General features: G+C 38.9%; 1 long non-coding RNA gene across 1 annotated transcript in view; it reads left to right on the top strand.

Moving 5' to 3' along the window:
• The first annotated feature begins 13,393 nt into the window (after window positions 1-13,393).
• LOC125924766 (uncharacterized) overlaps window positions 13,394-24,680 on the top strand; it is a 46,066-nt gene continuing 34,779 nt past the window's right edge. The window contains exon 1 of the long non-coding RNA XR_007458554.1: window positions 13,394-13,638. This is a non-coding gene — a long non-coding RNA (uncharacterized LOC125924766). The remainder of the gene's footprint in view (window positions 13,639-24,680) is intronic.

Below are 24,680 nucleotides of genomic sequence, written 5' to 3'. Positions count from 1 at the left end.
ACCAACAAACCTAAACTAGTTTTAAGACCATTCTTCCAGATTACATGAACTTTCAAAACATTTGGTTAGTCTTTATCTAAGTTTTAGAATGTCCAATTTTTATAAGCACTTGCTTTTTAACAATTAAATAGAACTCTTTCACAAATTTACTTTTTCAATACCAACCAGAAGTAGAAAAAACATCTCACATGACACACATGGACACATATACACAAAGATGCAAACAAAATCTAGTCTTTGTTTCATTAATATTTTTGGAGAGGACATTAAAGGCCCAATTTCTAAATATCTCTTTTATTAAAATAAATCTAATTGCAAGGTATTAGTATAATCTACAGACCTATTAATTAGTCATTTCCATTTTCCAACCTGACATGGCAAGTTTTGTCCAAATATGACAAAAGGTGCAGAAACAAACCAAAGAAATCCTAAAATTCCTCTATGAGCATTGATTCCTCCCCAAAAGTTGGAGCTTTCATTGACTGAACCAAAAGTCTTCATAGTTTCTTTCTAGTTCTGTTCCCAGTCTTTTTTTAAATATTTGTGTGTGTGTGTGTGTGTGTGTGTGTGTGTGTGTGTGTGTAAGAGAGAGAGAGAGTGAATGGGGTTGGGGCAGAGAGAGAGGGAGAGAAAATCCCAAGAAGGTTTCATGCTGTCAGTACATAGCCTGAATGAAGCAGGGCTCAAACTCACAAACTGAAATCATGACCTGAGCTGAAATCAAGAGTTGGCCACTTAACCTAGTGAGCCACCCAGTGCCCCATTTTTTCTTGTTTCTCAACCTAGTTAAGGTTGCTTAGCCTTATGGGCAGCTTTCTTTGTGTGCATAAGAAAAATGATTTAGACCTGTCAAAAAATCCCATTGGGCAATCTGAGACTTCAATCCATCTAAGTTATTGCCATCTAGCGAACATTACTGGTAACCCACAACAGGTTGAATAAAAATATCTTCAAATTAAGGAGATCCAGATATCAGGAGAACTCAGCAGTGACACCTGTGAGGTGCTGAGAAGTTAAAGGGGCACAAAGGGCCTGTGCTGCTACTGAGCACCAAGTTCTAGATGACCCCCAGGTGTGAATTGCTGTGATATCTTGCCAACTACACCAAGAAATGTCAGCACAAACCGAACAAATCTTTTAGCATCTTTAAAAGTATGAAAGAGATTTATTTGAGTCCAAGTTAGGACAGCTGCCTGGGAAACATGCTCTTCATAAGGAAGAAAGTGTTCTGGAGAATGAACAGTTTTTACAGGGGTATATACCTTTACATCTTGTAAAAGCACAAAAGATTATGGATTAGCATATAGACAGAACTCATGAGTTTTCTCACAAGGGTAAGCAGGGAATAGAAGTGTTATTCAGTATCTCAAGAACAAGATGGTTTTCCTTTCGGCTATTCATTCACAAAGCAGATATGCAATGCATGGTTGGTGAGTCATAAATCAGGCTTTTGGTTTCAACAAAGTTTATATACAGTCATGTTGACTTAGAAATAAATCTAGGAAGGGGGCACCTGGGTGGCTCAGTTGGTTAAGTGTCACTCTTCATTTTAGCTCAGGTCATGATCTCATGGGTTTGTGAGTTCAGGCCCTGTGTAGGGCTCCACAGTGCCAGTGTGGAGACTGCTTTGGATTCTCTGTCTCTCCCTCTTCCTTCCCCTGCTTCTGCACACACTCTCTCTCAAAATACATAAACTTAAAAAAATCTAAAATGGATTCCCTTGTATATCAGGCCTTTAGAGAATTTTTCTACTAATACAAATAATTGATGTGAATTCATGAAACATAACCACACCAACACTAGTGAATCCACTATTTGAAAACTAGAATGTTATTGTAAGGGGCAAGGGCAGGCCACCCCAAGATGGGCCACTTTGCCATGAACATTATTCTGAATTAAAAGTAATCTAAACCCAGCAGATTCAGAAAAAGCTCTTTACCTCCCCCTCAGCATCCTTATACCAGAGAGAGCGCTATTAACAGAGGTTCCTCTTTACCTAAGAAACTTTTATCTACATAATTGGGCAAACTTTGATTTCCAAACATCTCCTTTCACCTTGTACTAATAGTCTTTCTCTCCCTTGTATCCTCAGATCTCTACCCCCCTCCTTAGCTCATGTAAGCCTCATGTTGCCTGTCTTTGGAAATTCCATGTCTGTATAAATTCCCTGTACATATACTATTAAATTTGATTTTCTCCTGTTAATCTGTCTCATGTCAATTTGATTCTAAGTTCAGCTAGAAGGACACTCTAGGGTAGAGGAAATTTTCCCTCCCCAACATCTTTGAGTTATATGTATATTCCTCCAAAATTTCATTTCTCTACCTCCCTTCCATAAGTAACTGACATATTGCCTTCTCTTCTAAAATAAAATTTTCACATATATAGCAATCCTTAAATAAAAAGCCATTTGTAAACATTTATAGCATGTAATTTAATTATATATGTGTACATATCACATATTATGTAACTACTAATATGTAATTTTCTTCTATTTACTCTTCACTCAACGTTTTTGATTCATATATCTTGTCAGTAGCTGTAATTCATGTTCACAGCTATATAATATTCTGTGACTATGTCATAATGAATTCATCCAGTTTTGTCAGATTTTTGTTACCTGATTTTTTTTCTATTATTTCAATCATTGCTGTCAATTATAAAACTCTTGTACATATCTTCTAGGACTCATATGCAAGTTTCTCTAGGTCTTTTTTCTAGGAGTAAAATTCCTGAATTATAGGTAAGTTCATGATGCAATTTAAAAATTATTGTTTTCCAATAATTTGGAAATAGCTTCTAGAGCTATATATATTTGTCATTAATTCCTTGCCAATAATAGATACTATCAGAATTTTAAATTTAATGTAACATAAATGTAATTTAATGTAATATAAATAAAATTATGTCTTTTGATTTTAATTTACACTTCTATTATTACTAATGGGACTGAGCCATTATTATTTCCTCTCATTTGAAATGCCTGTTTGGTCATTTATTGGTTTTGTTTGTTTTGTGGGGTGAGGGTATTTGTCTTTTTCCTGTCGATTCATAAGAGTAATTTTGCTTAATGGATACTAATATTTTGTTTAATCTATGTGTTGCAAATGGTTTGCAGTTTATTCCAATTTTATTTATGGTGGTCTTTGATAAATAGAATTTCTTTCTATTAGTGTAGTTAAGTTTATCAATATTTTTTCACTTAAGATTAATATTTTCCCTATTCTGAGATTAAAAAAATTATCTTCATATTTTCTTCCAAAAGTTTCCCTTTGGAGTGAAAATGTTAATTACCTGGAATTTCATAATATATATTATAAAATAAGCTATACATTTTATTGTTTTTCATAGAATTAGCTTATTTCCTTCCTCCAGTTATCAGTAATATATCCTCTTTGTCATTACCAAGATCTGTTATGCAAAGGTATGTTTCTGGGCTCTCTATTCTACTGAGTATTCTATTCCACTTGGTAACTGGTCTCTCCTTGAGTGAATATTGCACTATATTTATTTATATAGCTTTATAATAAAGCTTGGTATCTAGAAATACAATTTTTCCCAACTTATCTTTCTTTAGTTATGCTTTGCCCATCTTGGGGCCTTTGCTTTTTCAAATAAGTTTTAGAATTAATATGTCAAATTCCTCAAAATCCCTATTAAATTTTGATTAAGTCTGTAGTGAAATTTAAGGAGAACTGACATTTTTATGGGTGACCATCCATAAACTTAATGTTTTATGATTTGTATTTGAATAAAATTTTAAATCTTTAACTTTTTGTACATCTTTAAAAAATATTTCATTGTATTTATTTTTGATATTATAAATATGTACTTTAAATTATGCTTTCTAAATTTATAGCTAATGTATATTTTATTCAGGCACCTTGATAAACACTAATTCTAATATTTTGTTGGTAGATGATTTGCTTTGGGTTTCTATGTAGAAAATCATATAATCTGTTAATGGTGATTTAATTTTTTTAATTTTTTTTTTAATTTATTTTGAGAGAGCATGAGCAGGGCAGGGGTAGAAAGAGAATTCCAAACAGGCTCCATGCTGTCAGTGCAGAGCCCAAGGATGGTGAAATCATGACCTGAGCTGAGATCAAGAGTCAGACACTCAATTGACTGAGCTGCCCAGGTACTCCAATAGCGATATTTTAGTTTCTTTCCATATTTATAGTAACTCTTTTCTTACTAACTAGATTGGCCCTCCAGTACATTTGGCTATTGAGCACCAGAAATGTAGCTGGTTTGAGCAACTGAATTTGTCACTATTTTTCAAATTGTAGTGTGTGGCTAATAGATACTGTATTGGACAATGTAAATCTAGTATTTTTGTTCTGTCTTAGCACAGAAGTTAGTCATTTTATTATTTACATTATTTCTTTTTAGGTTAATCTACATGTTAATCAAGGAAATTGTTAAACATTTCTTCTTGCATTTTATAACTTATTTCTAGAATCTTTAAGTACATCATTTAGAATATATGTTAGTAAAGGTCTGTTGGTGATAAACTCTGGGTTTTTCTTTTTTGTAAATATTATTTTGATAGATAATGACTTTCAAAAAGAATTTTTATGACACAATTCTAAGTTGATAGTTATTTCTCTCTGCATTTTGAAGATACTGCTCTAAAGACTTTTGGCTTTCACTGAAGCTGTTGAGAAATCTGTTAGATTGTTCTCTTTCTTATAGGTGTTCTGGTTTTTTCTCTAGTTGTCTTTTAGACACTTCCTTTATCTTTGGTGTTCTGAAATTTTACTATTATATAGTTTACATGTAGATTCCTTTGGTTATTCTGTTTGGTAAATATTGTGTGTCTTATACCTACAGTTTCTGTCTATCATAAGTACTCAGCCATTCTCAGCCTACTTCTCAACCCTTCTCTGTCTCTTTTGCATTCTTTCTGTGTTATTTTTCAGAAACTATAATTACATGTATATTTTGCCTTCTTGTGTCTATTTTTTCTTCAATAGTTCTTAATCTTGGGGCACCTGGGTGGCTCAGTTGGTTAAGCATCTCTTGATTTTGGCTCCGGTTATGATCTTACAATTAGTGAGTTGGAGTTCCGCATCAGGCTCTATTAGTGCAGAGCCTGCTTGGGATTCTCTTTCTTTCCTCTCTCTCTGCCTCTTTCCTGCTCACGCTCTCTCTCAAAATAAATAAATAAACTTAACAAAAATAGTTCTTAATCTTCATTTTATATTTTCATGTTCTTGTTTCTAGTTGTCTCTTTAGTTGTCTAATAGTATTTAATATAGCCACTGAGCTTTAATTTTAATTAATCTATTTTTCATTTATAAAACTTCTACTTGGTCTTTTTACAGTCTGCTTGGTTAAGTATCTCCAAGTTTTGGCCATTTAAATTTGATTTTTCATTGTTTCTGAGGACTCTCACTCATGGTGGCCTATTTCATTCATTGTTAGGTGATTTCTAAAAATCAAGTTTATTTTAATTAAATAATTTTGAGAATTCTGAATGTTCAATGTATGGTGACTTTCTGCCACATAAGTTTTGCATTTGCTTCACTGGAGCCAAAAGCATATGTAACTGCAACTACTTTGGCTCCGATGCAGCATTCTAGCCTAATGTTCAGCACCCTCACCTTGCAGAATGTCTAGGTATCTTCTAAGCTCAGAAATGCTACTAGATATGGGGAAAATTTTGTAATTGTTTATTGGCACTATTCAGAATTTAACTCACTGTTCTTTTTCTTCTTCCTCCCACTTTCTCTTTCTTCTCATCTTGGGAGACTTCCTGTAGTTTTCTTTTCTTGTCTTTGTTTTTTTTTTTTTTTTCTGAGCCCAACTCTACTTTAAAAAATAATGTTGTAGTTATGCAGAATCAACTTGCACTGCTGTAAGAGAATCATTTGTATTCTGCTAACATCAGAAGTTAGTGCAGGACTTTTATTCAATAGCATATAGATATCTTATTACACAGCCTCCAGCACTGGAATTAGATTGATTGACTTGTTTTCTTCATATGCTAGACTCTGAGCTTCACGTAAATCTAATCAGATAATTACCTTAATAAAATATGGACAAAATACTAAATTATATCTGAAAAGGAGGGGCACCTCACTGGCTCAGTCAGTAGAGCATGCAACTCTTGATCTCAAGGTCATGAGTGTGAGCCCAACGCTAGGGTTAGAATAAAAAAAATTACATCTGAAAAGGAAATATAAGTTTTACATTTATGGTCTTCCTCAGGGAAATAGATTTCCTAAAAGATTGTAGATATGTTTCATTTTTCCTAAATTCATCTTTCTGGACTATATTGTCTAAGATTACAGAAGAAGGTATCATGTGGAAGGAATACTGAATTTGGGGCCAGGAAAAAAACCTATAATCCCGGGTTAGACACTAAATATATTATTTTCAACAATGTAATTAACTTTTATGAGCCTGTATTTCCTCATTTGTATAATGGAGGTAATTTCTATTTCATAGTTATTACAAGAATTAAACAAAATAGTATATATGGAGTTACCCATGACAATGTCCAGTAATGGAGAGCAGAATATGCTGCCCCCAAATCTGCCTTTTTGGCATAAATATTATTTTGAAATGCTTATTCTTATTTTTTTAATGTTTATTTATTCTGAGAGAGCATGACTGGGAGGAGGAAGAGAGAGAGAATTCCAAGTAGGCTCCGTGCTCTCAGCTCAGAGCCAGATGTGAGCTCAGTCCCACAAAGTGAGATCTTGACCTGAGCTGAAATCAAGAGTCAGACACTTAACCAAATGAGCCTCCCAGGTGCCCCAAGCTGCTTATTCTTAAGAGACAGCAGACACATGAGAAGGTCTAAAAGCCAAGTAGAAGTTAACCCTTTTGTAAGGGACATTTTTTATATGGGTGTTTCTCTGTATCAAGTAAAGAAAAATAACTAAATATCTAGAAATTTTTAGCAGTGGAAAAGGCAACAACTTAAATCCATATAGTGTTATATCCTTTTTTGCTTTGCCTGATAGCCTCCCTTATAATTGTCTTCCTTCCCCATCCATTTTTTATCTTTATTTGGTGGCTTAAGTGATTTTAGGGGAGTTACTCAGTTTTCTTGGATATCTCCCATGTATACAAGAGGCATGCATGGAATTAAAATTCTGTTTTTCTCCTGTTAACCTGTATTTTATTAGAGGGTTGTCTAAGTCAGGAATCTAAGTCAGAGGTATCTACAGGGTAGAGGGAAAATTATTTTTCTTCCCCTACAGTTTGATGACCCATGATGGGACCCATTGCAATACTATAGTTGCTCCAGAGCCTGTGGATAGGATCCTGGAAGACTGGCAGAGAGTAAGCAAAGTCAGCTCTCCTGGATCTATCTCTGTATACCTGATTGAGAGGAGAAGGTAAAAAACAAACCGTGGGAGCCTGGGTGGCTCAGTTAGTTAAGCATCCGACTTCAGCTCAGGTCATGATCTCACGGGTTCATGAGTTTGAGCCCCCAGTCAGGCTCCATGCTGACAGCATGGCCCCTGCTTGGGATTCTCTCTCTTTCTGTCCTCCCCACTACTTCTGTCTCAAAAAATAAACAAAACAAACAAACAAACCGAAACCCCTTATCCTTTCTTTTCCAAATTTAGATTAACAGGAGAAAAAAATTGTGTGAATTAGTTTCTTGGGTATAGTGACTCTTGTAAAGATTTTTGTTATGAGTACTCTTGTTTTCTATTCCCTGTCAGAGATGTCATTATATGATTTTGTCTCTCTTGTTATAAGGTGAAGAACCACAGGCAAGAAGAGGTTTCCTTTTGTCTTGTTCTACATCTTAAGAGCATGACTTTGTGACTGGTGAGGAAATTCTCTCTTGTCTCACCCAGCTGAATTAGGCAGGGCATCCAAGATGCAAGGTGGCAAGCAGCATTCTCTTTGACCAAGCTAGCTCTCAGGGGAGTTTATCTTTAGGGATTCTGGTCCTTAAGAAGCCTTTGTCATCTGAACATTTGTTGTTAATGCTGCCAAAGTTCCATTCCAGTAGCACCTGCCCAGTGTCACAGATTAGCAGGGCTACGGCTGCAGGCATCTCATGGTTTTGTGAAAGAACAGAGATGTTATTTTTACTAAAACCATTCTTATGGCCTGCAACAATAGTTCTTTTCTTTCTTAGGCTAACTGCGAAGGTGAACTTTTTGGATCAGGGGGGCTGCGTCTTCTGTGCCCTCTTTTGGGATGACTTTTGCATCCATAGTCAAGTCATAAGAAGTCTTAGTAGTTTGAGTTGCTATTGAAATGAATGTACCATTGAAGATCTTTGTCAGTGGTCAGACAGTGCATCTTTTGAACTGCAGGAAATTTTTAGAGAGCTCTCATCCTAAACAATTTTTTATTGGGACCAATAGAAAGATGACATTATACAAAGTTTTTTTTTAACCTCCAATTTCATAAAATCCTACCAAATTTAGAGAAGAGATGGATCAGTGGACATTCACAACTCTACTCACAGGGAACTTGATTGGCTTATAAGGAGTGTTCTCCCTACCTTTTATACCGCAGTTATCTGACAAATCAGATTGCCACATGGGGAAAATGCCTCTCACAGAGAAAACAGATGAATTTCTCCCAGACCCTCTTACAAATGATCAGAAAATGTCTCAGTTGGAAGCCAATGTGCACAGGCTGATAGACACATTAGAAGAGGTTTTCCTTCTAAAGCAAATTGGTCTAAGGTTGAATTGTACTCCCAGGGGAAAAAAAAGGTAATCATGTATACAGACTTTATAAAGTCATATGGCATTAAACGCTGAAGCTCTAGAATGTAGGAATCTTTTGATTTCCATCTTAGTTGGAAATCTCTCTGGTATAAAGATAATGTATTTGATATCCAGGTGCTGACTCACCCATCCATTTAGGCCACAGTCCAAATGTTTGAGGAATTAGAAACTCTTTGTCTTAAAAATCTTTATAAAACCAGAAATGCAGCTCTAGAAGCAATTCAAAGCCCACTTATTGTTACCAATTGCCAAACCTCCCCTATTTATCTTAAAATGCTTGCAGATATTGTAAAAAAAAAAAAAAATCAGAACATTGGGAATAAGAATTGTCCTGCCCTTAAGAAGGAAAAATTTAAATAGTAATTATGCTAGACATCTGATAACAGTCAGATATACCAAAACTCCACCTTGGAGAAACTTGGATATCCTTTTCTCTGTGCCTTTGAGATATGCCTTCCTACCCTGTCTTCTCTGGATGATGACAGCTATTTCTTTGAAAGGGAAACTTTGGGGGAAATGGTCTCATCAGGAGGGGAAAAAAGGAGCTAATTAAAAATCTGGCAAATAAAAAATCTTGTGTCTTTTCCACAAATATTACTAAAATAGCTTTAGCCATCTGAGCAGGTAAACTTATGTCATCTGCCAGAAACACATTTTGGATCCAACTGCTCGTGAGTTTTAGACTGTACTTGACTCCGTGGCTAAAATTTTAGAACAAAAGCTATAAGATCTGTGTCTGTATGATTATATATGTCTATGTGTATGTTACATATGTGGTATTTTTCTACATCCAGATGGCATTACCAAAACTAATTTGTATAAGCTACATTTGGTTGGCTTGAAGGAAAATGCTTATATGGATTGGGTATCCCAAAACTTCCAGAAATGTAACAACCAATCCTCATGTTTTCCAAGTTCATATGATTTAGAATAATCTTCTGTAAATAAAAACTAGTTGAAGTTTGTTGGTTTAATTAAAATAGGCACATCTTCAGAGTTACTAGCATTAAACATAATGCAGATGTGCCACTTTTATTGTACCTGGGTTTACTAGTCAAATAAGATCATGTTATTTCCATTAGAAAATTTGTCAGCAAGAGAAAAATAAGATGGCTTAACTCTGTCTAATGTCTCAAAATTCTCGTGAGCAATGTTAATATGATTATTAAAAACAGTGAATTACATAGATCTAGGTGGAATGAAAGTTTATAAATGAACTTTCCAACAATGAAGAGGTTTTATAGGATAGGACTACTTTGAAATAGCTCCCAAAATCTTTTCAGTAACTTTAGGTCTTAAACTTTTGCTAAGTGATGGAAAATCATTGAATATCAGTATCAATTCTGAGTAAGATAAAATACTGAACGTTAATTATTGAACAATGATTTATCTCCTTTCGTTTCTTATTACCAAAAAAAAAACACTGAAGTTATTTGGGTCTGTTAGTTAACAGGTCTTGTGCCACATTGGAAAAAGAGGGATATACTTTTAGAAATTATGAAATATAATCATAAGTTTGCCAATTTAAAGAATTCTGGTGTAACAGTTCACGATTGCTTACTTCTGAGTTTTCACTAGAAATTAAGGCTTCTAAGGGTTAGGAATTCGAATTAATATATGTGATTAGAACTACTAGCAATAGTAAGAGAATCTTATTTTCTGTTGGTATACAGGGCAAGTAGGATGTTTTAGGGTAAGAAAAGTTACAAGATATGGAGATACATTTTTGTCAAGGGAAATAAAAGTAATTTTGTCCTAAAGAATAACTGGTTATTTCAGAATGGGAAAGAAGAGAATAAAGAACAAGAGGCTAGCTAAAACTGGATTGTCATGGGATGTCTGGGTGGCTCAGCTGGTTGAGCGTAGGACTCTTGATTTTGCCTTGGATCATGATCTTGTATTTTGTGGGATGGAGCCCTGTGTTGGAGGCATGAAGCCTGTAGGGATTCTCTCTCTTCCTATTTCTCTGACCCTCCCTCATATTCTTTTTCTCCCAAAATAAATAAATAAACATTAAAACAATAAATAAATTTGAACTGTCATTATAAGGCTTTTAAAAATAAGCTTGGATAGCAATAGTGTACTTATGTAAAACTAAAATTTAACTTTGTCCTTGTAACAGCTGAAAGAAACTTTGCTTGGGCTATTGGTCTGCTCTTGATAAGAGACTAAAAGATTTTTCTTTACCTTTTCAGTGATCTGCCTCAAAAGCTAAGGTTTTATACTTGATGTTGCTTTATCACGTTTTTGGTTACCTAAGAAAACTGAATCTTCTCCACATTAAAGAGTTAGGTTTTGCTCACAAGGTTCTATATAGAATTCTGTATTTACCTTTAAATCTTTTATTCTCACTTTGATTAAACAGTGTTTCATAATGGTCTGTGATCCTATTTATTCAAATGTCTGAAACCTTTTGATATTTTTGACAAAAATCACAAAATCAAATTCTAAATGAAGTCTTTTTGACTAACTTTGGAACATCTCAACAGGTTTACTCGCCTTTTGAAAAGAGAGATGTTACACTAATTAGGTTTATTGGACATGTTAAATCATATAGAAAGCATTGTCAAATAAGAAACAGTAAGCCTTCTTTACACCATATTTGGAGGAGTATATGTTAATATAAATATTCTAGAATTCTATGAAATTCCTAGAAATCTGATATGTTTTGGCTTAATATTATTAGTCATAGTTCTAGTTATTATGAAATGTATGTCAGAAATAACCAAATTTCCTTTTCAATTACATTATAATAAATTCTCATTACATCTTTAACCATGCCATTTTTAAGTCTTTTTATTATTTACAGACAGTTATTATTTTACTTTGATTCTCTTGCAAAAGTGTTTTCAAGGAGATCCGTGGAAAGGATTTTGACAAATACAGTTTTCTGATAACTTTCATATCATACCACTAAAGTGGGAAAGAATTTATAGAACCCTAATGGAGAAAGTGATGGATTCATAAAACTACTAACAAAAGATGAAAATCAATAATTAAATACATGGGACTGAATGAATTCATAAGGATGTCTTTTTGTTTGAAACTTTGCTGGTTCATTAATGTTTTTTATTTCCAGATTTAATGAGATTTTTCTCTCATCTATGACAGTAGTTTGGTAAATTTTATCTTTGTAACCAGAATTGAAACAATTTTATTTTCTCCCTACTGGATGCCTTTAGAATTTAGAAATTTATTTATTTTTTTTAACGTTTATTTATTTTTGAGACAGAGAGAGACAGAGCATGAACAGGGGAGGGGCAGAGAGAGAGGGAGACACAGAATCTGAAACAGGCTGCAGGCTCTGAGCGGTCAGCACAGAGCCCGACACAGGGCTTGAACTCATGGGCCGTGAGATCATGACCTGAGCCAAAGTCGGAAGCTTAACCGACCAAGCCACCCAGGAGCCCCTAGAATTTAGAAATTTATAAAGTTCAGTAAGAACCTGCTCTCTTTGTAATAGGTCACAATTGGAAACAATTGATTGAAATATCATATTTGAGAGTAATGTGCATAGATCAGATATGATTAGAGATTTTTAAGGATCTAAGGTTGACTTTATGGAAACAAGAAAGCCCCTTGAAAAAATAATTTCCTACCTTGCTTATAAGTGTTCCCATCAGCCCTACCAAGTGAGTAAATTATGTGACCAGAATCACAGAATATCTTGGGGACTTTGAGAAGAGAGGAATTTACCCAAATCTATAGGTATTGCAGGCAAAGTCTAAGGCAGAGTCCTACCCTGAAAAGGCTTTTAAATGCCTAATCTGAGATTCTGATGAAAAATTCCATATTCCTTATGAAAAGTTCCAGCAAAGCAGACAAAAAGAACCTATATGATCAATCACTGTTCTAGTTGCACTAATATAAATAATCATGCCACGTTTAAAGTAAACTTATTTTGCAAACAATTTACTGCCTGTGGTTATTATTGGTAGAAATGAGGGTGATTGTAGAATAAAACTTCAGTTTCAGTAGAAACTATAACATCCCTTTGTGGATACTAGTTAATGCTGTTAACTATCTTTAAGGGTTTGTTTTCTACCTGTAAACTGGGCTGGATCCTGATTTTTTCTAGTTTCCTCAAATGTTTGGCCAAAACTTTCAAACTAATGTTTCCAATTTTCTTCCACTTTTTTTGACCTGGAATCACTAAGAACAACACTTTACCTTTTCCCAAAGCACTCTGCATTGAAATTGAATGACTACATATAAACTTTAGAAAAACCACAACATCTCATTTATGGACAATCTTTATGCCTGGTGATGTGTGACCCATTCAAAAACATCAACAGAAACATTCAACCTGCAAACCAGAAAAGCCTGTCAGATTGCCACCGCCTATTCTCACTCCATCTGAAGATGCTTCAAGCTGGACATTTAGAAACTAGGGGTCATGGTCAGGCTACCCTAAGATGGGCCACTTTGGCATGAATGTAGTTTTGAGTTAAAATTAAAACTTAATAGATTCAGGAAAAGCTCTTTACCTCCCCCTCAACTGCCCACCTATATCAGAAAAAGAGGAATCTCTGTTAATAGCTCTCTAAGAAATTGACCTGCAAAATAGGGTATCCTTTTTTCCCAAACATCTTCTCTTACCTTCCCGTTAGTGATCATCCTCCCACTTTGTATCTTCAAATCCTTATGCCTCTCCTTAGCTCAGGATATCCTATAAACCTCATGTTGCCTGTCTTCAGAATTTCAGGTCTCTGTGGATTCCCTGTCCATTTGATACTAAATTTGATTTTCTTTTGTTAATATGCCTCTTGTCAATTTGTTTCTTAGTCCAGCCAGAAGTACCTTGAACAGCAGAGAAAATTCTTCCTCTCCAACAGTTGGCACACTCAGCAGGACACCACTCACCTGACACCCTGCAGTAGCTGAGAGATCCTTGAGAAATCTGACAAACAGCTGACAAAAGGTAGAGATTTCAGGAGGCTGACATGGTAAGAAATCTTATCTGTGGAGTCTGATGGAGCAAGAGTCGTACAGGTACTTTTTCTCTCCTAAGTTTAGATTAGCAGCAGAAAATACTTTTTGGAACTGGATTTTTGCATTTAGTGGCTCTTTGGTTAAATTTGGTATGGTAGTTGGTTACTAATCCATTTCCTCCCATGGATGGTCTTCCTTTTTCTTTCCCTTTCTTTCTTTCTTTCTTTCTTTCTTTCTTTTTTCTTTCTTTTGTTGTTTGTCATAAAAATGTCAATGTTCACAGTTCTCATCAGACCAGCATCTGTTTAGACAAGCTTTGCTGTGGTTAAAGCCTTCTGGTAAGGAATAATCTTGGAAGCGAAAGCTGCAAAATTGGTGGCACAGGTCAAGCACTTAAAAGCTGGTAGGGTGTTTACCACCTAACTCACAAACTACTGTGTTAGGATGAGTTGGTCATGGAATGGGTTAGATTGACATTAGGTCACCCATCGACCTCAAGAAAACTTCCATGTAATGAGGTTACTGTAAAACCACACATGTTCTCAGCCCTGCAGTACATCCCTCCTAGGTATTAGTGTGGCTCCAAGAGACCCAAGGCTTAGCCAAAAGAAAAACCAGATGAGTCTTTTCTTTTCATCTCATTCTATGTTCTAAGAGATTGGCTTTGTGACCAGTGGGATAGATGCACTTACCAGGGTACACCTTGGTGGCCAAATAGACTGGGGATCCAAGTCTTTCTATTTTTGTCCAGCTGTGCTGGCTCTCCAAGGTGTTTGTCATGAGAGGTTCCAGCCCATAGGAACCTTTGTGAGCTCAGCCTTTGTTGCTTGTTAGTTCTGGAAAGTCCCAATTTAATAGCACCTGCTCAGTGTCACAGATGAGCAGGTCTGTGACTGAAGGCATCTCATGATTTGTGGAAGTTTAGAGACACCATTTTCATTACACCTTCCTTACCACCTGTGCAACAAAGTCCTCTTCTTTCTTCAACTAATTTGCAGAGTAAAGTTCTGGAACATGGAGACTCCCTCAGCTATGCCCTGTTAGGATAGCTATTACATATTTAGTTAAACCATTAAAAGGCTTATTGATTTAAGTTGCTAATAATAGATCCTACTTGCCAATAGTCAGATGCTGGATCCTTTAAGTTGGTTATATTTAAAAGAAAAATATTCTTTATGGAGAGTTCACAATTGTGTTGTTTGTATAATGGCTAACCTTAGGGTCTCTCATGAGAAAAAGAAGAAATTAGACTTAAGTGTCCACTTCCAACATAAATTCTCTTTCTCTACAAGATTTAAAGGAAACACCCCAACCTCATTTCTAGGTTCAAGTATACAGGTTGCTCATGTAAATGCTGAAAACCAGGAAATGAATTTAACAAAATCACCCAAGAGTAGCACTGAAGCTTGCTTTGCTGCTACCTTCCAGGGCTCTATAATCAGGTTCTGCCAGTTTCAGACTTCCCTATGCAATGTCCTTTGCAGGTGTATCCTAGACATCCCCTGGCCCCCAGCTGCCACTGCAAGAGTTCATGTCCCTTTGTTACAGCAAATACTTGGTGCCCAGGAAGAGACAAGGCACATGCACTTGGGAAATGAGCAGAAGACTGTTTATTGCTCACCGGTGCCAGCCCAGCAAAGTCACCTCCAAAGGCTCAGCTCTGAACCTTGGCATCTGCCTCCTTTTATGGCTGGGATGGTAGGGGACTGAGAGACAAAAGAAAAAGGAGAGGGGACACTTATCAGTGGTGCTACATGAGTAGTTGGAGGCAAGAAAGATTACAGAAGCCAAAGGCATGCAAGGGGTGTATGCAGCCCCAGACATCTGGCTGACCTGTTTTATCTTGTTTTTAATAGCTTTTCTTCTCATTCCACCCTCTTGATTCTTAAGCTGCTGTAGCAGACTTAGAGAAAATCAATTTATGGGGTCCAGGGAACCCTTTGCCGCCATGGGAGGAGGGGCTAAGACCATTCTGGCTTCTTTCTGCTGGATAAGGACATGGAAGGGAGGGGCCAGGCATCTAGTGTTCTTCATCATCCAAAGGAGAGTAGCGACAGCTAGAACGGTCCAACTGGAGCATCATCTGGACTTTTATAGCTTCTGGATGAGAGGAAACAAACCTGGGGAGCATATTAAGAATACAAGGACCAAATAGGAGGGTTATGAAAAGCATTAGGAGAGGACCAGCTAAAAGGAGGAGCCAAAAGGCCCAATTCCATATGTTACTCCAAGAGTTTCATGAATCTGCTAGTTCCTGTCTTCATCTGTTGATTCGCTTCCTTAACTGCTGGACCATATCTCAGACTAGCCCTGATTGGTTGACAGAGAAGCACCATTCTTCATTTAGGAAGAGACATAATCCTCCCCTTTTGGCAGTTAGCAGGTCCAGCCCTCTTCTATTTTGTAAGACTACCACTGCTAGGGAGTCTACTTGGTCTTGTAAAACCATCAGAGATTTGGTAACATGTTTTATGTCATCTGTTAGGTCCATGATAATAAGTGGTTGAAGAGATCAGGTTTGTTTCCTCTACTATTCCAGTGCCCACCCTTGTCGTTATTCCTAAGGCAATAAGAAAAGGTATGACTTGAATGGTTCTTTGTGCCTTGGGGGACAAGGGCAAGTATAAGTCATACATTGCATGGTGGGAGTGAGAAGACTCCTCTTGAACAGGTTAGGAACAGGAATATGCATAGCAAGGACAGGAAGTAGGGCGATCCCATCCTGGGGTAGGAGTCGGTTATAAAGGTAGAGAACAACATGCAGAGAAGGGCATCAATCATAACGCAGATAATATGCATCTAAGGAGAATAATGCATCCTGACACTAGTAAGTAGAGGAAGGCTAACAAGAGTTTGTGACTGAGGTGCTAGTCTGTGGGAGTGACTTGGGTCAGCCCTACTGCAAAGAGTAGAGCAACACGTATTGAAAGAGAATATGGAATCTGAGAACCATGAAATCTGAGAGAGAACAATTTGTTACAGTTCATTTAAGTTGCTTGGTGATTTTCCTCAAGCTTCTGGTTACAGGGAGTTCTCAGGTGTTGGCTGCAGGCCACTTGTTGTCTGCTATCTTCCTAAGGGTGATCTATAGAGAATTATTCTGGTTAGCCGTTACTTTCCATTTCAAGTGGTTGTCAGGTGACAGATGGGCTGCCTTTAATCCAGAATAGTAGATCCAGGTGGTTAGTCCTGCAACCTTGAGAGCTGTGGTCATGGTTAGCACAACTAGGTAAGGTCCCTTCCAGGGAGGTTTAGGCATCCCTTTTTCCAGTCTTTTATCCAAGCCTGATCCCCAGGTTTGTGGGGGAATATAATTATTCCTAGGTGACATTCCATAGATGTCACTCATCTATGTATCTCAAATACAGTTTTATTCCTAGGCAAAATAGGTATCCTGTCACTCATCTATGTATCTCAAATACAGTTTTCCCTAGTCCTTGTAGTTGTTTTTATACTGCTAAATTCCCCAGCTCTGTCAGGTCCCCCTTGAATTTGACTAGTGAAGGGGTCTTCCATATAGGATCTCAAAGGGGGAGAATCCTATTTTTGCCCGGGATGTACAGCATATTTGGAGAAGAGCTAGGGGTACTATATCTGGCCAGGACAAGTTAGTTTCCTGACATAGTTTGCCATGGCTGATACAAGGGTCCAGTTCATATGTTCTCTGAACTCTGGGGCTGGTAGGCTGCTTTTAAGTACCTTTGGATGTCTAGGGCTTTGGCTACTTGTTGCACCACCTCGGCCACAAAGGCTGGGCCATTGTCTGAGCTTATGGTTAACAGTGTTCCATGTCTGGGAATGATATCCCTTAGCAAGGCCTTGGGTACTTCTCTTGCCTTTTTGGTGAGTGTGGGATAGACTTTAACCCAGTCCAAAAACATGCAGATTAATACCAAAAAAATATTTGTATCCTTTACTGGGTCTTATTTTGATAAACTCTACCTCTAAATCTTTGAAGAGTGCCTGACCACAGTGTTGGATTTCTATGGGCCCAGTGGGGCCTTGCTTGGCATTATTTTGAGCACAGAAGAGGTGGCATTGAGAGACCTACATGCAGAGGGATTAGAGTCAAGCAATTACATAGTAATGGCTTAATAAGGTTTTAAGGGCGTTTTTTCCTAGGTGGCTAAGCTCATGCTGTAGGAGAGCCACCTGGTATGCTAGCTGTTCCAGTATATAGACTCTTTGGTCTGGAAGTACCCACCATCCTTCTTTTGTCTGGCCTTTTTCCTGTTGTGCCCATTTTGTTTCTTGGATTGTGTACTTTGGGGAAGTTGGCAGTTCTGGGGCCAGCATGATTTTTGAGGGTGTTGTTTGTTTTTCTGCTGTTTGTTTAGCTGTGGTGTCAGCTTGTCGATTCCCTTCTGATGCTGAGTCCTTTCCTCTGGTGTCCCTTGCAGTGGATGACCACTACCTCCCTTGGTTCCCAGACTGCCCTTAATAGCTTTAGGATTTCTTCCCAATTTCTGATTTCTCTTCCTCCTGCGGTCATGAGTCCTCTCTCCTTGTATAGAGCCCCATGTACACGTAGAGTGGCAAAGGCATAGTGCGAATCAGTGTATATGTTGGCCTGTTTGTCTTTCCTGAGTTCTAGTGCTCTTAGTAGGGCCCACAGTTCTGCTTTTTGGGCTGACCATCCTCGTGGAAGGGCCTTTGTTTCTGTGACCTCAAAATCAGAGACTACTGCATAACGAGCATATCTTTTGCCTTCGTTCATGAAGCTTCTGCCGTCAGTGTGCAGGATGAGGTCAGGATTTTGTAAGGGTCTGTCTGATAGGTCAGGTTGGCTAGAATACACTTCATCAAGTACCTCTAGACAATCATGTTCTGGGGACCCCACCACTGCGGGCAAGAAAGTGGCAGGTTTAGAGTTTTATAGCTTCCGGTCTTATTCATGGGTTCTCACATAACAGTCCCTGATATTGTATGGCCCTCTGGCATCCATCAAGGTAATAACAGAATGGGGAACCTTAACATTTAGGTTTTACCCCAAATGTGAGTTTGTCTGCTTCCATGATTGAAAGCGTGGTGGCTGCTGGTGCCCTCAGACAGTGTGGCCACTGAGCCAATCTGCTTTGAAAGGTATGCCACTGGTCTTTGCCAACGTCCAAATTCCTGGGTGAGAACCCTCAGGGCCACTCCCTTCTTAGGTATGAACAGGTTGAAGTCTCGTGATACATTTGGGACTCCCAAGGCTAGTGCCTCTGAGTTTTGTTTTGAACTCCTTTTCTTGATTAGGGACCCAGAAAAGGAGTGCTCTCTCTTCCCCTTTCAGTGCCTCATATATAGGTCTGGCCAACTCAGAGAACCCTGGGATCCGTATTCGACAGAATCCTGCTGCTCTCAGGAACTCTTGGACCTGCTCGCAGGTAGTGGGAACTGGAATGGCACAAACTGCCTGTTTCCTTTGGGCTCCCAGCATCCATTTGCCTTGGGTAATTTTGAAGCCCAAGGATTTAACTTCCTATTGGCAAATCTGTGCCTTTTTCTTTGACACCTTTTTCTTTGATATCCTGCCTCTGCTTGTAGCCTGAATAGGGCTCTGGTTCCCTCCCAGCACTGGGTCCGCATGGGACTGGCTAGCAGAAGATCATACCTTGGAGGAGGATGCATCCTAGGTCCTGTCCCAGAACCTGGCTAAATCATATGCCAAAGCCCAGCTGAATAAGGTTGGTGAATTTTTTGAATCCTTGAGGCAGTCTAGTCCAAGTGAACTGTTCCTTTGCCCCTGTGGTAGGGTTTTCCCATTCAGAAGCAAATAGGGGTTGGCTATTAGGCACTTGCTGGAGACAGAAGAAGGCATCTTTTAAATCTAGGCATGTGAACCATCCTGCTTCCAAGGGTATGAGTCCTAGTAGAGTGTATGGGTTAAGCAATACTGAATGCAGCATGACGGCTGCTTCATTAGTGGCTCTTAGGTCCTGCACAGGGTGGTAATCATTTGTCCCAGGTTTTTTCACGGGCAGCAGGGGAGTATTCCATGGGGACTGGCATCATTTTACAAGTCCCATTTGAGTAGCCTGTGCAAGTGTGTTGGGATCCCCAGGTATGCCTCTCGTGGGACTATATATTGGCATATTTTGACAGGTTGGGATCCAGGCTTTAGGTCAGTTAATATCAGGGGGTGGTTTTTTGACAGACCAGGGGGTTTCCTTCTACCCCAACTGAAGAGAATTCAGTTTCTAGCTTGGGGGCCACAGTTGGCTCACTGGGAGGGGAAGTATATAATCTCTATTCCTCTTCCCATGGAATCATCAGGGACAAAATTATGGGTTAGGCTTTTTTGTTTAGGCACAATTGCATCTGTCCATCTGAGGAGAAGGCCATTACTGCACTCAACTTGGCTAGGAGGTCTCTACCTAACAGTGAGACTGAGCAATAGGGTAGATACAGGAATTCATGAACTACTTGGTGACTCCCCCAGTCGGGGACCACAAAATGGCCTTCCAGTTTGCACCCGTGAGGCTCCTGTGATGGTGACTTCTCAACCTGACAAAAGTGCCACCTTGTGTGTCACCACAGAGTGTTCGGCCTCAGTGTTGACCATGAAGTCTATTGTTTGGCCCCCCACCTTCATTTTGACCATGGGCTCATGGGGGCCTAGTTGGATAGAGCCCAGTCTTTCTTAATCAGAGTCTACTCCTGCCAGTCTGTTCAGGTCAGCCTCAGGTGGTTCTGGTTGGTAGCAGCTGAGTGGAGCAGAGGTTTTTGGTTTCCCTTTTTGGTGGTTAAGGCATTCATTTTTCCACTGTCCAAATTCCTTGCAGTAGGCACATTGATCCCATCCCAGTGGCACCCTTTTTTGTTCTTGCATCCCTCATGGTGTCTGGGGGGGGGGGGGGCCTTCCAGAGGGGGTCAAGGCAGCAGCCAAGAGAACTGCCTTTTGTTTCATTCCTCGGTCTGTCTCCTTTTTGGCAGCTTGTTCCCAGTTTACAAAAGCCTTGTTGGCATTTCCAATAATTCGTTGGCTTTTTTTTCCAGTGAATCCTTCTAATTTTTGGAGCTTCTGTCTAATGTCACTTTGGGCCTGTACCACAAAGGCAGCATTGACCATGAGCTGATTTTTGAGGGCTTCTGGGTCGAATGGAGTGTAAACTCTGAAGGCTTCACATAATCTTTCATAGAAATCAGACAGACTCTCTTCTGGCTTTTGTAGGACCTCAGATACCTTTGCCACGTTGGTGGTCTTTTTGGCCCCTGCTTTTACCCTCTGGAGGAAGGCGAGTGGGTGTCTTTCTAATCTGGCCCTTTCCATCTCTGTGTTGGGGTCCCAGTGGGGCTCCTCCTGAGGCATAGCCTCCTATACCCAAGCCTCAACATCTAGATTCCCATCTGGTGCCTCAATGTGGAGCCATTTTCTGGCTTCAGTGACAATTTGTTGGCATTCTTTTGTGTTGAAAAGGGTAAGAAGCTGCTTACAGTCAACCCAGACAGGGCGGTGAGTCTGGATTATGGATTCTAGGAGATCTATCATTGCCTATGGCTTCTCAGAGTAGGGTGGTATGTGGTGTTTCCAGTAGAGGAGGTCAGTAGTGGAGAATGGTTGGTAGTAGAAAACTGATTCCCCCTTCTTGGAGGGTCCCATCAGGGCCTATTCCTGGGGAACCCACAATGGCATCTGTATTGCCATTGGGGCTTTGGACCTTGAGTCACAGACCTAAGGCATCTTCCTACCAGTTCAGGTGTCCCTGGCTGGGGCGGACCAGCTGCTGGTGGAGGCAAGACCAATGGGGGTGGACTGTCAGGCAGGCAAAGTTCCCATCCCTCGATTGATGGGGTGCTGGGGGCATATGGTGGCAGAAATGGAGGGATTTCTGAATTTTCTTGGAGGATGGGGGGCAGTTTTTTGTGCTGTGAAGTCTTCTTCTTGGCCCATGCCACTAAGACCCTACATTGTCCCTATTAATGCAGAAGTGGACCCAAGGAGGCTTGACTTGGGCTATTTCCAGCCATTGATCAATGTACAGGGTCTCCATTAACTACTTTATAAACAGCTCAGACTGTGGGGACATCTAGGGTATCCTCAGGGGGCCAGCCTACATCAAATGTGGGCCATTCTAATTCACAGAGGGTATGTAACTTCCTGGGGGTCAATTTGACCCCATGGTCATCTGAAAATCCCTTTTTAAAATTCTTAATCATACATTCGGAAACAGTTGGTTTTGAGAAACTTCCCCCCCCCCCGCCCCGCCCCTTTCTAGTATACTAGATACATCCCTCCCAACGTATGGTGTCACAAGACAAACATGAGGGAAGAGATCCCTTCCTCCTCCTGGCCACTCCCCTCACGGGGATTTAGAGGCCTCTTAGCATTGGCAGGTCAGTATAAACCCTTGACTCCGATCAGACCTCTACAGACCTGATTCTGCCTTGAGCTGTATGAGGTCATCACGGAGTCGCAGGTTAGGACCTACTCAGGCACCGTAGCTGAGACTATGGAGCACGTGCACTCACACACACATTCAGACAGACTGCAGACTTCCACCCAGGACTTCCCTGTCCTATTTGGCGACTGTCACCCCAGAGGTGATCAGGCACCCCTTCTGACTCTAGAGTGGGCCTGAAATTGGTCCTGGGTCCCCAGGGACACTTAACCAATCCGATGTCCCATATTGGCAGAATTTTCTGATTCCCCCTGGAGTCTGTCCCAGCACAGTAAGGGCCAACTATTGCCAGGCCCAGCAAGGGTCCAGGTCCGGTTAAATCACTGGTGCCATGCCTTCCTTTCCATCCCCAGGGGCCTCGAAGCATGGCCTCTGACGATGGTGGCTCAAGGGGCCAGGGCAGCTGTCAATTTTCCTGGCCAATGTACCAAGTGTTACAGCAAATACTTGGTACTGAGGAAGAGACAAGGCACATGCACTGGGGAAATCAGGGAAAGACTGTTTATTGCACACAGGTGCTGGTCCAGCAGAATCACTTCTAAAGGCTGAGGCCCGAACCTTGCCATCTGCCTCCTTTTATGGATGGGATGGTAGGTGTCCCCTCCCCTTTTTCTTTTGTCTCTCAACCCTCTATCAGTGGTGCTATCCAGGCAGTTGGTGGACACAGGAGGCAAGCAAGATTACAGAAGCCAAAAAGTGTGCAAGGTGAGTATCCAGCCTCCAGCATCAGACTGGCCCCTCTTATCTTGTTTTTACTAGCCTTTCTTCTCACCCTGGATAGCAGATCTTTTAAATTATAAAGCTCTTTACCTCTATTTTTGAAAGATCCTACCAAATTTAAGGAAATCAAAAATTAAAAAGATTGACTATCCACGACTGCTCTTCACAGAGGAAGGAGGACCCCAAATTTCCCTGAGGCTCTCCTACAAATGATCTGTGAAAGGCCATTATTCAGGGACCAATAAAAGCCCAGTTGAGTTAAATACCCAGAAAAGCTTTTGTTATATAGACTTAAAGATATAAATCTATTTTATTCCATTTTAGTTAAAAATCTGCAATATAAGCAAATTTATTTAAAAAGATGGGCCAGTCCCTTGGTATTAAGGCTATAATCTAGTTCTTTGGGGAATTAAAAAAACTGTCTTTGTCTTACAAATCTCTACAGAGCCAGAAATGCAACTCCAGAAACAAGTCAAAACCAATGGTTCTTGTAATTCACTTTGATATACAAGTGCTTTGGATTACAAGCATGTTTCACGCTCTCAAACCAAGGTTTTACTGTATTTGGGCTCCTAATGTCTTCCCTACAGCTATTAGTAAAACAAAAGTTATAAGATTTTGTTTGCATCTTGTTTCTGTATGTATGTGAAATATTTTCCCTATCTGTAGATGGTATTGCTAAAATTAGTCAAGGAGCTCTGTTTAGTTATTTTAAAGGCAAGTGCTTATAAGGATTGGGCATTCCAAAATTCAGATGGATAGAAACTAACCCAAATGTATTTTCAAATCGGTGAGATCTGAGAAAATATTTGGTATCAAAGCTAATTTAAGGTTATTGGTTTAATTAAAATAAACATAAGACTCTTATTCTACCTGTTTGCCCAAAGTTAGAAAAAGACTAACTTTGTTAATGCTTTAAGGAAATGTAAATGAGATTAAAAGGTAAAAAGTTTGTTGGCAAAGCTTGGCAATCTGAAACTTTAAATTTTGCTAAGCTAAATGTCACTTAATTCATCATCATTTATTAAATATCTAGATGATTTCCAAATAATAAAATCTTTAGTACTAAACAGATTTACTTTTGTCTTATAGAGAAATTAAATAGGAGTCTGTTAGTAAACCAGGTTTTTGCTTTATTGAAAAATCATACTATAAAAAGATACCTTTCTAGACATTATGAGATGTATTCAAAAATTCCTGAAGAATATTGGTATAACAAACAGTTCACAATTACTTATGTTAAAGAGGAAGAACATCCTCTGCCCTTGAAGGCCCTTCTAGCTAAACTTGGAATCAAATTAACATGAGACAGATGGAATCTATACAGACATGAAATTCCAAAGACAGCGAGGTAACAGGAATAAAAAGAGGGGTAGGGGGTCGGAGAAAACCACTGGCAGGAACACAAAAGGAGATGTTTTGAAAACAAGGTTGCCCTATTTTGTAGGTAAGTTTCTTAGTTAAAGGGGAATTGAAACACAGTCCCTGTATTGAAATACAGGCCCTACTTTCCGATGTAACTTTAGGCAACTGAGGCTGAGGAAGAGAGCTTTTGCTGCATCTACTTGGTTTTGATTGCTTTTAACTAAAAATAAAGTTCATGCCTAACTGGCCCATCTTGGGGTAGACTGCCCTTGGACCCTACAGTTACAATTTAATTTTCACTAAGGGTTAAGAAGTCTAATAAATAAGACTACTGGAAATAATGAGAGAAACAACTCTGTGTGCAAGTGAGAAATGGGAATACATTTTTGTTGGATAAAAACAGGCCAAAATCTGAATGTAAGATAGAAAGTTGGAGAAGGTTTATGGAAAAGGAATCTTCAGAAATGAATTTTATATACAGTCAGTACTGGCTACAATTTAATATAAAAATACATTGATGCAAAAATAAAATTGTTTTCATGAAAAAAATGGTTTTCTTGA

The sequence above is a fragment of the Panthera uncia genome, chromosome F2, assembly GCF_023721935.1.
Source record: "Panthera uncia isolate 11264 chromosome F2, Puncia_PCG_1.0, whole genome shotgun sequence".
Lineage (NCBI taxonomy): Eukaryota > Metazoa > Chordata > Mammalia > Carnivora > Felidae > Panthera > Panthera uncia.
The sequence above is the reverse complement of the archived record's forward strand: the minus strand, read 5'-3'. Positions and strand labels throughout refer to the sequence as shown.